Consider the following 14,541-nt stretch of genomic DNA (forward strand, 5'->3'; position numbering starts at 1 on the left):
CGTGTTGCTTAGCACATATATACATACATACATACACATAAATGTAGATGCATATATATATACATATATATATATATATATATATATATATATATATATATATATATATATATATATATATATATATATATATATATATATATATATATATATATATATATATATGTTAGGCAACTATTGTGTGCTTACTTCTGTTTTAAGTATTACAATGGAAGCACTTAACATTTGAGAGCTCAAAATCAAATCCCCCCAAAATGTCTTCTTGCGTTTCAAATAAGAAATAAATTGGCAATTCAATTCAATAAAACATTTTTTAAAAAAACTTGTGGCATGAATGTATAATAAGTGTAGTACATAGGGGATGGAAAAGCACAATTGCTTGCAAAAACGTTTATTTGCAAATTAGGAGAAAATTTCGCTCAACATTCTTCACAACAGAATATTCTATTTCAATAATCTTTCGAAAACTTCACATCATCTGGCCTTGCTTAGGATGAAAAGGGTACATCCTGATTATCTGTGTGTGTGGCTGACTCAACTTTCGCGAATAAGGATCCCTTTGCACGTCTCCAAAGATAAGCAGCATTGAAACTAAATAACATGGAAAGCAAAAGCTTATCAAGATGAAACAAAGCACAACAGTACAAAAATCATCCATCAACATGCATCATGTACTGTATTTGTTTGCAGGGCACAGCGCGCTCACCTCATGATTGAAATATTATTTTACCGTCATTTGAATTATTTATGGAAACTGGATTCATTGTTTGCTAAATGTGTTTTTGACATATATTATTCAAAGGGGAGGTTCAGAATCTTTGGTAGTGAAGTTATCTGAGGGACTTGAGAGGTCTTTATTTTCGTGTACTTGTGTTTTTGTCCCGGACGAACACGTTGCTGAATGCATCACAACTAACTCCTTTCACACCAACTGAGCAGGTAGATTCACATTCCCTATAAATGCAGTATTCTGATGAGACAGTCCCTCTCCGTGAATTAGAAACTGATCTGAAATCATGCATACATTCACCTTCCATTCTGCCTATCCTCATGAAGGTTGCAGGGGTGAAATTAGGTGTATACGGTCGATTGGTCGCCGGTCTTTTGGTTGCCGATCTTTTGGTCGCCGGTCTTTTGGTCACCGTTCTTTTGGTCGCCCGGAAGGTAAATGATAATTACCATTTAAATCGTTGCTCAAATTCCCTAAATACAAACTGCGAATTACTATTTAGTCATACTTAATGCCCTATTAATTATTAGGCTAAAGAAAAGCTCCAAATTTCCCGTACTTTTATTGTGTTTTGTTGGAGAACTTGTTAAGACCCTGACTGACGTAGCTTCTTAAAGGGACAATGCATGTACATACAAACGTCGGCTCAGTGAAACTGCTCATGGCCATTGTTGGCTTTTATTGATGCGTAGATCGTGTTGTTTTACCTTGTTTTGCCGCCGGTCTTTTGGTCGTCGGTCTTTTGGTCGTCGGTCTTTTGGTCGCCGGTCTTTTGGTTGCCCGTTGTCGCGGTCGGGGCGACCAAAAGACCGGCGACCAAAAGACGGCGACCAAAAGACCGGCGACCAATCGACCGCACACGACCCCCCATACACCCTGAACTGGTTGCTAGCCAATCGCAGGGCACAAGGTGACAAACAAACAACCACACACACACACAGAGCTAAAGATAATTTTGAAATGGTCTATCAGGGGTGTCGGAGGAACCCGGAGTGCCCGGACAAATCTCACACGATGAGTGTACTCAAGCTTCACAGGGAAAGGGTGGAGCTGCGATCAACCATGGATCATAGAACTGTGAGACTCATGTGATAACCACTGATTCACTGTGCCACTCCTTATTTAAAATGAAAATGAAAATTCCCAGCGTTTATGATCAAGTGGAGTTTCCCCGCTTAAGAATTTCAAGCCCAGCGTCCCTCTCCGAGACATTTGACACGAAATCTGGCGGCCAGAGCGAAGCCATCCGTTAGCCTTGTGTCACTAATGTGACGGGGGTGGGGGGTAACATTGAAAGCGGTGGGCTAGCTGTCAACTGCTAGGTGATGTTTTAGGACTAAGCAGTGATACTTCGTTAATTAACCTTCACATTCTATGTAGATCCGCTCATCAAGATCCAGTTAATTAAAGAAAGGTCATTCCAAGGGCTGCGTATTATTACAATGGAGGGATGGGACTGCTTTGAGCCAGATAACACCAGGGAAAAAGGACGCAAGAGAGGAGGCCTTCCGTTGCGGTTTGAAATGGCAGACAACTCGCCAAAGCCATTTTCTGACCCCTGGTCGCGTTGCACACAAAAAGGGTTTCAAAGGTGTTTTTTGTGTGTGTTTTTACAAAGAAGCATCTTGACTAGAGACTCTAATGGAAGAAGCTACTGTAAAATATTCAGTGCACTCAATCGACAGCATCTATCTTTTAACATCTCCACAGTTTATTCCACTCATCTTTCAACTTTTAGATGGACAGCCTTTTTCTAAAACTTTAGTCTGTCTTGTTGATAAAACTCAGAGTTAATAATTAAGATAATAAAGGACTACTCAGCTTACTCATTGAAAACAGAAAAAAAACACAATTGAAGGCCAATGTAGAAATATTGTACTTTAAATACACATCCAGGAAGTTAAGGTTCGGGGGAACTTTCCACGACAACGCACTCGTAACCGAACAAACAAATTTAAATTAACTTGGATTAATATATACAGACACACTCAAACATATGTTTAATGTAACATTACACAAAACTGAATTCTATTTTTTTTATTATTTTTTTACATTCGTTCTGGGTGGGTTAGCTGTTTGCCACGCCTCCACCCTCACGTTCGCTATCGATGGGCTGTTTGCTGTTGTATTCCCTTCAAAATATTCCGAAAATGATGCACACAAATGTCCTCACAATAGGATAATACACGACCACTTGCCAACAAGAAGTAGTCTTGAATGAGCGATCGCTCTGCTAACGGGAGCTAACAGGCTAAGGAAGGAAAAACAGGAAATGCAACAGCTCAGCCTATCCATGTATTGATTGTGGGTAATGAAGTTTTATTCTGAGAAAGTGTGCCATTGGCTATCGGTGTTGTGTGCACGAGTATACTTTATTACCCAGAAAGCCCTCTTTTTGCCCGCGCATGCGCATTGTGCGTTTTCTGGTCCATGTGTAGGAGAAACTTGTGTGAAGAAATCGTTCAGTTCTCGTAGATATCTGTTATACACGAAAGAGATGCGGCAAAAAAGACAGTGCGCTACAATGATAAACAGCCTCTCATGTCATGGCCACCTGGCTTTCTCGCATCTCGAAATTTTTCTCGTATCTAGAGCTAATTATTTGTTCGAAATTTTCCTCGTAGCTCGAGCATCTCGTAGGTAGAGCTGCTTGTATGTAGAGGTACCACTATATTAAGTTTCTGGAATATGTTCTCAAAGCTGATTGGTGGTTAACTAGACAATTTTTGTTGGGATTATTTTGCGAAACCTGGTCTTTGATTCTAACCATGTAAACTTTCCCAATTTACTCAATGGTAAACAATGGGTGTTTTGTTGTTTCATCTTTTCTTGGGCCTCAAAGTCAGTTTCAGAACTTGTTTTTGTTTAGAACATATATTGAGTGCATGTGTGTTAAGTTTACAGAGATGGAGGACCACATCCTGGAGCTACACTTTGGGTGGCAATAGGCCGTCTTTTACCATGGCCACTGCAATGGGTTCACCATGTGTGCTCCATTTGTGGATAATGGCTCTCACCGTGGTGCAGTGGAGTCCAAGAACTATTAAGAAACATAGCGTTGGACGCGACCCTATGCAATGTTTTCTATTTTCCCCTCGCCTCCGATGCCAACTGAGTGGACAATTCTGTAAAATGTGGAAGTAATTGTGCATTTGGACACTGCTACATGGATCATTCCCACCTACCTACACACCAGAACTGTTAACTAGGCGTCATTATGGCGGCCCCCGGCAGTGGCTGGTTGCTAGGTGTTAGAGGTTAGCTCAAACCCTGCAAGTAATTGAGTGCGGCGAGGCGCCACGTCTCCTTCGGCGTACCGCCACAGCATCGGGCCGGCCGCCTGCGAGTCAGACGTATGTGGGTGTGCGAGCCACAATGTTGCAGACACTTATAATTTGCAGCCTTGCTGATGGATACGGTACCGACACACATCAGAACATTACATCAACCGCGGATGTGTTAATTAATGTCTGTCAAATGAAGAAATGTAGGCATGTTTGTGTTATGGCATTTTAGAGGTTTTGTTGGGTGGTCAAAGTGAGGCAATATTGAGTCAGCTATTGACATGGGATTATTTTGAGTTGGTCAATAGTACAGTACAATCTAGGCTGTAAACCAGAATTATACCCACAGATATGCATTGTGAAGAAAGGTTTGTTGCAGGCAAGTTTGATAATCCAAAAAAGTTCATGAACTTGTTGAATGCACTGTTTTTGTTGCACCTGCTAAGGTTTTTAAATACAAATTGCACATGTTGAAGTATAACCACGAGACGTAGCTCCAGTTGTACTTTCACCTGGGTTTCTTTGTAATGTTTTCATGTTTGTACATGTCTTACAATATGGTGGCACATTTCTTTTTCTAGTATTCAGTATTACACAAATACTTTTTATATGCATTCTGGAGGCGCACTGCCCCTTTACCTCTAATATTGAATTGCCAAGAGTCAATATTATTCAGAGAACTTGAATTTCTTCACTCAACATTTTATTTGCTTCTTACTTTTTATATGAAAGCGAGTCAGAAATTCAAATCGAGTACTTAAGGTAAAGCATCTTGGACCCTGTGATAGCGAGGACAAAAAAATAGCCATTTGTTTTGACAAAGTCTCACATTTTGAATCACAGTGTACATCAAAACAGAGATGGAAGGTTTCTAAGTGTCCTTCAATCCTATTGAAAATTCACCCAAATGCTATTTCAATGCAAGCTTGAAGACGAATACATTTAGGTCCCCTCTCCATAAAGAGATGAAATGTAAGCCCGCATCCGTGCACTTGTATCTTTTCATCAAACATATTTACTTTTATTCTATTCACGGCTCCCCATCCAATCAAAGTGAATGGCGTCCCTCTCTAAATTGTATTCTTGGTCGTTTGCCGGCTGTGTGCACAAAGGAGAGCAATGTCCCATCCAACAATGCCCGTGCCATTTGTGCCACTCAGCTCTGGAATGTCATTGGCTCGAGTGTGACAGTCCGACACAACTCTACCTTTTTCCCCAACAACACAGCCCCCAATTATTCAGCTCCGAATTCAATAGCAATTTTCCGCTCAATGAAATAGTGGTTTCAATCTCGAGAGTAATGTCACTTTAAAGATGTTTCTGCGAATGGCGTGTCTGCCGGCGGATGGATGGACGCGGGCGAGGGTTCATTTCGAGCCGAGGAAATGATAGTCGCCTGGTCGAGCTTGTCATTTATCGATGAGATGCTCTGTGGGGATGTTTTGGGCCGTGGAGTGGTACTCCTAAAAAAAAACCGGCACTTGTCAGCTTTCAGTCAGAGCCGCTAGAGAACAAAAAGATAAGAAAAACCCCAGTTTATCGTTGAGTTAGGCAAAGACCTCCGACCAGGTTGGACTGTTACATACCTGTCAACCTCTGCCGATAACTGCCCTTATAAATGATTATGATTCCCCTTACAAACCCCCCAAAAACCTTACAAACACCGTACGAGTCGTACGGTGTTTGCAAGGTTTTTGGGGGGTTTGTAAGGGGAATCATAATCATTTATAAGGGCAGTTATCGGCAGAGGTTGACAGGTATGCTGTTAGATAAATGAAATGAAAATTTGCATTACCATCAGTATGAGAGAGGTAAGAGCGATGGATAAAAAAAGACAAATAAATACATGAGTATGCACGAACTTTGCCGCAAACCTCAAAATTCATCTTATTCAGGTGAAACATGGTTGCACTATTGGAGTCCAGCTGTGGTAAATTCAGTGGACTGGAGATGATTTCTGGAAAAAAATGGATTTAAAAAAAAAAGAAGCAAAACACACCTATTGATTTTGTTTTGAAACGTGTGAGTGCCCGTGTCATTTTATCCAATAATTTTGGGAAATTTTACCCAACAAATATTGAGCTAATGCACATATTTCGACTAATTTATACAAAATAAAAAGGTATGTCAGTGCCACTACCAACAAATTAGGCTACATGAAACTGATGATAATGCAATTAGGTAGGTTTCAAAAAGAGCCAAAAGCTCAGTATTTTAGTCTTTTGTGTGTGTGTGTGTGTGTGTTTGTGTGAGATCTTGCAATTGACAGTCCAACTTTAAGCACAATCAAAGCAGAAAGTCAAAGTCATTATTGAGATATAGATTTGGAGAAGGAAACATTTCTGCTACTTGATTCCAAACAGAAGCCGCTCTTTAGTGAAAGGCACACTCAAGGATTTGGTTGAGAAAAAAACAAAACTCTGGCATGAATGCTTGGCATCAAGGTAAAAGGAGACCAGGCTCAAAAGATAAAAAATAAATGACTTCATAGAAAAATATATAATAAAAAAACAAAAACACCTTTTGAACTGTGATTTAAAATGTGGCAATGTGTATACTAGTTGCAGAGTTTATATAGTTTTCAATCTAAGGCCACTCATTTCACATACATTCAAATATATATTCTCTATATATTTCTCTGAACACCAATTATTGAAAAACTAACTGACTAACCATCTACCTAACCAACCGACTAACGAACGAACCAACCAACCACCCAACGAACCAACTGACTAACGAACGTACGAATCAACTAATCAACGGACCAACTGACTAACGAACGTATGAACCAACCAACCAATCAACCTACCAACCAACCTACCCAACAACCAACCAACCAACCAACCAAACAACCTACCAACCGTCACCGGACGTTTGGTCGAAAGACGTTTGGTCCCCGGACGTTTGGTCGACAGGACGTTTGGTAGAACGGACGTTTGGTAGAACGGACGTTTGGTAGAACGGACAATTGGTCGCCGGGTTCACTCGCTGTCAAATTATGACAGAGAGTTTACTGTTGATATTTTGATATTAGATATTTAGATATTAAACTCACTCTCTCTCTCATGATTATAATTTTGTGAGCTGGTTTCAACAGTAACAACCCGGCGACCAAACGTCCGTTCTACCAAACGTCCGTTCTACCAAACGTCCGTTCAACCAAACGTCCGGTCTACCAAACGTCCGGTCTACCAAACGTCCGTTCAACCAAATGTCCGGGGACCAAACGTCCGGGGACCAAACGTCTTTCGACGAAACGTCCGAGTACCCCTACCAACCAAACAACTGACTTGCTAACTGACCACCTGGCTAACTAAATAACTAGCTAACTATCAAGCTCCTTACCTAACAAACCAATCGACCCATCCAGAACAACACCTTTCCTTTTCTCAGTCGGTGGAGGTAAAAGAAATAAAAAGCAAGCAGATGCAGAATCCCGTGATTGCGTTTGATCACAGTCCGCTCGTTTTGCTTCAGTGCAGCATTTAAAGTAGCACACAACAATAATAATGAAGAAAAAAAATGCAATTATAAGCAGTGTTTGCGCGTAATATATCAGCGGCCCATCCAGGGGCCCCCGTAATGAATGCGATGCAACGTGCGAGCACTGAGCCGTGAGTGTGCCCAGCTCGGTGCGTCTGTGGAAATAAACAGAGCAATGGAAATGCTTCTCATTAGTGTTGTTTTCATATGAAGTCCCTCGCACGAGCGAGACAAAGCCGACTCCTCGCGCCGATCTCCTCCGGGACTGCCGCGCCAATACGGTGGGGGGCGAACCGCGGCAAGCCCTACCGACACCATTACAACCTTATGTAGTTGCTTATACTTAACCCCACCCCCTCCAAAACACTCTACTACTTCTCTCTGTGGAGTTCTCTGCGTGTGTAGGTAAAGGACAGCAAAGCACAGTAAGATTTTCCAGGAAGAGTTCTTTCATTTTTCACCATTACCGGTGTTCTAAAAGGGACAAATGTCTCCATTGTTATCATTTTGTGTTATTTATATCGTGTTATTTTATCATTTTTTGTGTAGATGTCTATGTGTATTGTTAAGAGTATATATGCTGTACTACGTTTTATAATGAATACTGTATGTGTGTTAAATCCATTTGTGTGTTTAAGCCTAGAATGATAACCCTCTATTACAGATGCGAGAAAGGTAACCCCTTTCACGCCCTGTATCTAACAGTTGAGTGTATGTATAGTACTGTATGTGTTTTATTGATGTACTTTGAGTCATTTGAAGCATAATTTGCCATACTGCAAGCAATGTTCCCTCTAAGATGCGCGCGTGCGCTATTGCGCATTACTCTCGTCTTCTCTGCGCACAGCAAATCATATGGAGCGCACAAAATAAAATCCCAATTTTTTTTTTAGCTGTGAGGCCGATGCGCGAACCACTCATCCGAACCAATCATTACATTTTAGACATACACCTGCTTATGGCAGGTGTGATACTGGTGTGTGCCCATAGCGAGCAATGATGATGTTGCTCACACCGGTACTCAGTGTGCTCAGGGAGGTTGTCTTTCTGTCCAGACAAACCAAAAATTAGAGGGGACATTGACTGCAAGTGTTGAAAGGAAAACAATTAATTTGGTACCTACTGAAAAATGTACCATTTTTTGTCTGTCTCCCATACAGATTGTAGACACCCGGTCACCCCAGGTTACCGTTCTGGGGTTAAGAGTATATGCTATACTGCATGGCGGCCCGATGAGCGAATGGTTAGTGCGTTTGGCTTCACAGTTCGGGGTCGAGGGTCCGATCCCAGGTGGGACGTCATTGTGTGGAGTTTGCATGTTCTCCACGGGTTTGCGTGGGTTTTCTCTAACTCCTCCAGTTTCCCGCCACATCCCCAAAACCATTGCCCCTAGGTACTTAAATGGTTCTCCGTCTGCTCGTGCCCTGCAATTGGCTGTCCAGCGACTCAGGGTGTCCACCGCCAGGTGCAAGAAGTCAGCTGGGAAAGGCTCCAGCACCCCTCACACAGGCACCAGTAGAACATGCAAAGGTCGGAACCCACCAAGGATTGAACCCTCGATCTTATAACTGTGAGGTGGACATGCTAACTATGCCCCCGCATTGCCTAATTAATGAATTATTGAATGAATGCATTGCAGATGTGTCACAACAAAGTTGTTGGGAACCATTGTTTGAAAGTTTGTTTTGGCATTTTGTGTAGTGAAGGAATGGGTGTGTGGAGGTGTGTATTAATGTTAGTGTGTGTTTAACTTTGTGTGAACGTGGGTGTTAGAGTATGTGTGAGTGTCATAGTGTTATATAGGAGAAGAGAGTGGTCGAGAGAATCCACTGTAGTCAGAAGAGGGGAGGTAAGTGGGGGGAACAGGTGTGCCGAGCTTCTGGCTTGCAGCATGTGTTCCACTTGTTTCATGTGCACCTGTTTACCTTTTGACTCCTGAACTACAAAGGAGGCGGACACACATCGCTCAGCTAAAAACACAACTAACATACAAATGAATTTCAAACCTCAGACACATACATCATGACATTAAAATGCAGAAAAAAACTCAGCTGAAATGACACTTACAGCTCGTAGTAGGCAGGCCAATTGATTAGGAATACCATTAAAGTACATCCAATAAAATGGTTTCTCCTAAGAATATTGCCTTAAGAAAAACAACAATGATCTGATTAACATTTTCAGTAGTCAATATTTTAGTTCTGGTAACCTTATTTAGTGCCATGGTATTTCAATTCACTGTAGTGTAGATTTAATGAATTAATTGCAGGGTCAACGTCTAACATAAAACCTTTATTAACTGATTAAGGATCATTTAATATAACACATGAATATTATTAACATATTAAAATGGAAAGCAGTAGTTAACAATTTCCATAAAAATACATTTGAACGCTGTATTGAACATATGGAGTGAGGAAAGAAAGAGGATGCAAGACACTGAATGTTGAACAGTTTCGAACCGCTGGGCCACTTGTACTTAGTATCCGTCAGCGAGATCATCAGGAGCGCGGCAAGAAATTATCTCGATTGAATTAATTGTTCCAAAAGCCATTATTTCTTCCGTGTGCGGTCGATTGGTCGCCGGTCTTTTGGTCGCCAGGGTCTTAACAAGTTCGCCAACAAAAAACAATAAAAGTCCGGGAAATTTGGAGCTTTTCTTTAGCCTAATAATTACTAGGGCATTTAGTATGACTAAATAGTAATTCGCAGTTTGTATTTAGGGAATTTGAGCAATGATTTAAATGGTAATTATCACTTACTTTCCGGGCGACCAAAAGACCGGCGACCAAAAGATCGGCGACCAATCGACCATGTACCATTTCTTCATATGAACAATATATCTATGCTAATTGATCTACTCCAGTGGCTTATGTATATATTTGCATGCAGACCAATTCAATTGCGTTCCCACTAAAAGGCAGAAGGCCCAAATTTTAAACGTCAACTTTTAAAATTATGTTGCCTCTCAACATTTTTTTTTGCAAACATAAACCTTGACTAAATTAAAGTTGGGGAACACTACATTTGACCGTCGTGCAAGACCTCAAGACCTCTTCCCGACCTACTCAATCCTCTTAACATGCCACGTATTACACAGCTGCTGCCGGTGACCAGAAATATCACCTTTCTCGCTTTCCTGTGCTTTTCCAGTAAAAAGGGGCCAGGAAAGTTGATCTGGAGCGTGGTGCTGTGATTTGCTCTCAGAAGGTGACATGAACAGTGGCTCCTGAATGCACTTGGGGATTAATAAGTAATGCTGCAGAAAAGATGATAGTTGCACTCAGATATCTCTGAATGTGCTTTATCATGGGGAAAGTGGTCTGGTCATTCTAAACCAGAGGAAACTGAAAACTGCACCATGATTGCAGAGTAGATCTGGGTATCTTCAAACTTTATTACTGTGGCTATTAAAGAGGAGGATAAAACGTTCAGGTGTAATGCAATCGGACATTTGTATTGAGGTTATAAGTACAGCTATGTCTGAAAGCAATGGCGACAATTCAGGGTTCAATACTTGGCAGAGGGCACAGTTAATTCAAGGATAAACTTCTTTAGTCCCTCAAAATGCACGAATGAACATTAAATAGAAAGTTCAGCACATGTAGGCTTTTGGGAATACATTCACAGTCTTGTCTTGAAGCTTCCATTACATTTTAATAGCAAAAACTTCAAGCAACGTTTTTATCTATACAAATAATGAATGATTATGAGTGCAATAGTCAGGCTATTTATGTTGGTCATGGGGATCTATTCAACAAGGTGAAGCATTTCACTGAATTAAATATTCATTTTTATTAGTTTTACAATTTTATATGTCATCTGAAAGCAGATAGATCGATATAAGGTAGCCAGGTATGTTTGTATGTTTTAAGGGGAGAGTATAGCAGATGGGAAAAGTGGTTGACATTTTGGTGAGCGTATGGAGAGTCTTAATGTTGCTATCATTGCCTACATCAGCATATCTATAGAATGAGCAGAACTTAGCATAACACACGTGTCAAAGTGGCGGCCCGGGGGCCAAATCTGGCCCGCCGCATCATTTTGTGTGGCACGGGAAAGTAAATCATGAGTGCCGACTTTCTGTTTTAGGTTCAAATTAAAATGAAGAGTATAGATGTATATTAAATGTCCTGATTTTCCCACTTTTAAATCAATAATTGTAATTTTTTAATCATTTTTTCTGTGTTTTTAGTTCAAAAATCATTTTGTAAAATCTAAAACTATATAAAAAAAGCTAAAATAAACATTGTTTTAGATCTATAAAAAACTGAATATTCCGGGCTTTTAATCCAGTTCTTTTAATACATTTATAAAAAATTCTAAATATTATATCTAAAATGGTCCAGCCCACATAAAATCGAGTTGACGTTAACGCGGCCCGCGAACCAACCCCAGTCTGACACCCTTGGCATAACATGTTAATGTAGCTTTAACCTTATGGTTATGCTATTTAGATAAACTGGAGGCCTTAATTGCTGACTGAACTGAAATCTGAATGCTCAATCTAAGAAGTGTGAGGCCAACACGCCAGAGTATAACATTTTTTTTCCCACGACACATGACCACTGCATCTAATCTTCGGTCAAGCAAGAAGTTGCCAGAATGGCACAGTCTGACTTTGAGCAGAGAAAATGAAAAGATATTTTGGTCGTCCTCGCAATACTATTGTTGCTCCCCCTGGCATTTTGTAATTTCTCGCCAGGTTTCTACTTTTTCACACCTTAATATTGCTCTATTGGTTCAATTTGAGTTGCAGGATCATGTTGTGTTTCATTTTTGGGGGGATTAACTTAGCGAGCGGAACACGTCTCAAGGTATTTGTTGTGTTTTGTTTTATCTATGAATTATTTAAAAGCCTCAAAAATAGCGAGTGGGTCGGAAGCCTGGATGTCCCGTCTTTGCCTGCAATTCCACGTAGATTTGTTTAATATGTTCCTTGACACATGTGGGGTTAGGCTCTTTAATTTCCCTGAAGGAGACCCCTGTTGAATTGAATTGTAATGATGAAAAGCAGGAACTGAATGCTGTGTTTGAAGTTGATTTTAGCTGGAGTATGAAATATGCTGCCTTAGTTATTGCCTACTCCAAGCAGGTTATGTTTTATTTTTCCTTTTTTGTTCGGGTTGCTGATTACGGTAGTATTTTTTTTTTTAAAACATTCATTTGTAGGCATCTTTGCAACTACAGTCCCAGTAAATGAAAAACGCTTACATAAAATATGCTGTAAAAAGTTCAAAAGTTCATAAAATGTGAACAAATATTTAAAAATTTATCTCATGAATTAACAAAGTGAATAGGTAATGTAACTTCATGACTCAATTATTGCAATTTGTAGTTTCATTTTTTTTCTTCCAATTTGGTTTGAGAACCCTACATTGAAATAACATTTTTATTTTAGAAATTTTACCCTGCAAAGTCAGTATAGGTGATTTTGAAGATGCCCAGCTGTTTCAATGCTATATTACTCCTCCATTGGGTCATTTTTCATCATTTAGTGAACACGCTAAAGTTCACCGGGTCTATTAATGAAAGACTCCTGCTTTTTCTTTACACACCGTAGCACTTTTTAAAAATGCTAATGGACTTCAGCTAGCACCTGAGCAGGGAAGAACGTGCCCTAATTCTTGCTCTAAAGGTCACCGGGATGAGTTATGGCGCTTTGAGCACCTGAGAGCTATTCCCTTGTTACATTTGACAAAGGGAAGCTGCCATTTACTCCCTTTAAAAATAGTGTGCTCTAATAAATGATCACTTGAGGAATGTGGGCGCTACAAGGCGGTGACTTCTACTCAGGTAGAACTTTTCTCGGGGCTCATTTCCATCCCGAAAATCTAATCCCCCTAATTTGGATTCATGAATTTCTCCAAAATTATTTTTTTCAATGTGAATCCCTGCAGCAAAAAACACGATCTATCAGTGGTGTGCCTTCTCTGCTGGCCTAAGAAATATCTGAATCACAGACTGATGTTAATTATATTTTGTCCATGAATACTTATTAAATAATTCCAAATTGTCTGTTAGCTTCCTTTCATAGCTTTTCCCCCTGGTTGCACTGCTTCCAGATGTGTGTTTTCATATTGAAGCATTTAACCAATCACATTTCAGCCATTATTTGTTGCCAGGGTCAGAAATCTGCCTCAAGGCCTTCACAATCAGTTCTGCAGGCTCTGCTGCATTAAACAAGTGTCGATAAGACTGTCACTTTAACCAATCAGAATTTGATTTGGTGTCACCAAGGCCTTCTCACAGGCGTAGGAATATGTCATTGCCTTCTTGCAGGCGTACAGATACGTCATCGCTTTCACCAACTATGATTGGCTAGTGATAGAATGAACTAGCCAGAGCTACCAAACTATATCTGGAGCGACCTGCACAAGCAAATATATTGTTGTGTTGATTCAATAGCATTTTTGTCAACCCGCAATGGCCTAAGGAGGAGAAGAAATTGATTTGTTTGGAAATTTACTGTCAAAGCCATTTTCAAGACGGACTTTTCAAGAAAAAAAGCTGGACATCATTAAGAAACATCGGACAACTCCAAAGCAAGCAAGCCTGTCACAACCGGGAACAAACATTTTCAGCAATAAATCGAATAAAAACGTATGCCAGAAATACGACAGGACAGGCTTGACTTTCAGCATTAGCTTCGATGGCGATAGAAAAGAAGGAGGAAAGAAAGGAGGATGGATATTGTGTAAAGGTAAAAAGGATTTTTTGGTGAGTAAAATATGGCTATATTCCTAAATAATATTTCAATTGTATGAGGTTAATATTGATGATTTTTTATGTGTCGCAAGCTGTAGCTGCAGTAGAGGTTTTAAAGACATAAAATAGTTTTGGAGGGTTGGATTGATTCCGACAGTTGAAGGCGTCGCTAGAAAATTCACGGACCGCCGCTGCAATCTATATAGGCTACTAAAATAAAACTGAATAAATGAATTTATTTGGAATCATTCCTTGGTTGGGAAATAATTAAAAAATATATGTCAGATTCATATTTTTTGTATCTTGCACTATAAACACTATTCTTGTCCTGTGCCA

The sequence above is a fragment of the Stigmatopora argus genome, chromosome 1, assembly GCF_051989625.1.
Source record: "Stigmatopora argus isolate UIUO_Sarg chromosome 1, RoL_Sarg_1.0, whole genome shotgun sequence".
NCBI lineage: Eukaryota > Metazoa > Chordata > Actinopteri > Syngnathiformes > Syngnathidae > Stigmatopora > Stigmatopora argus.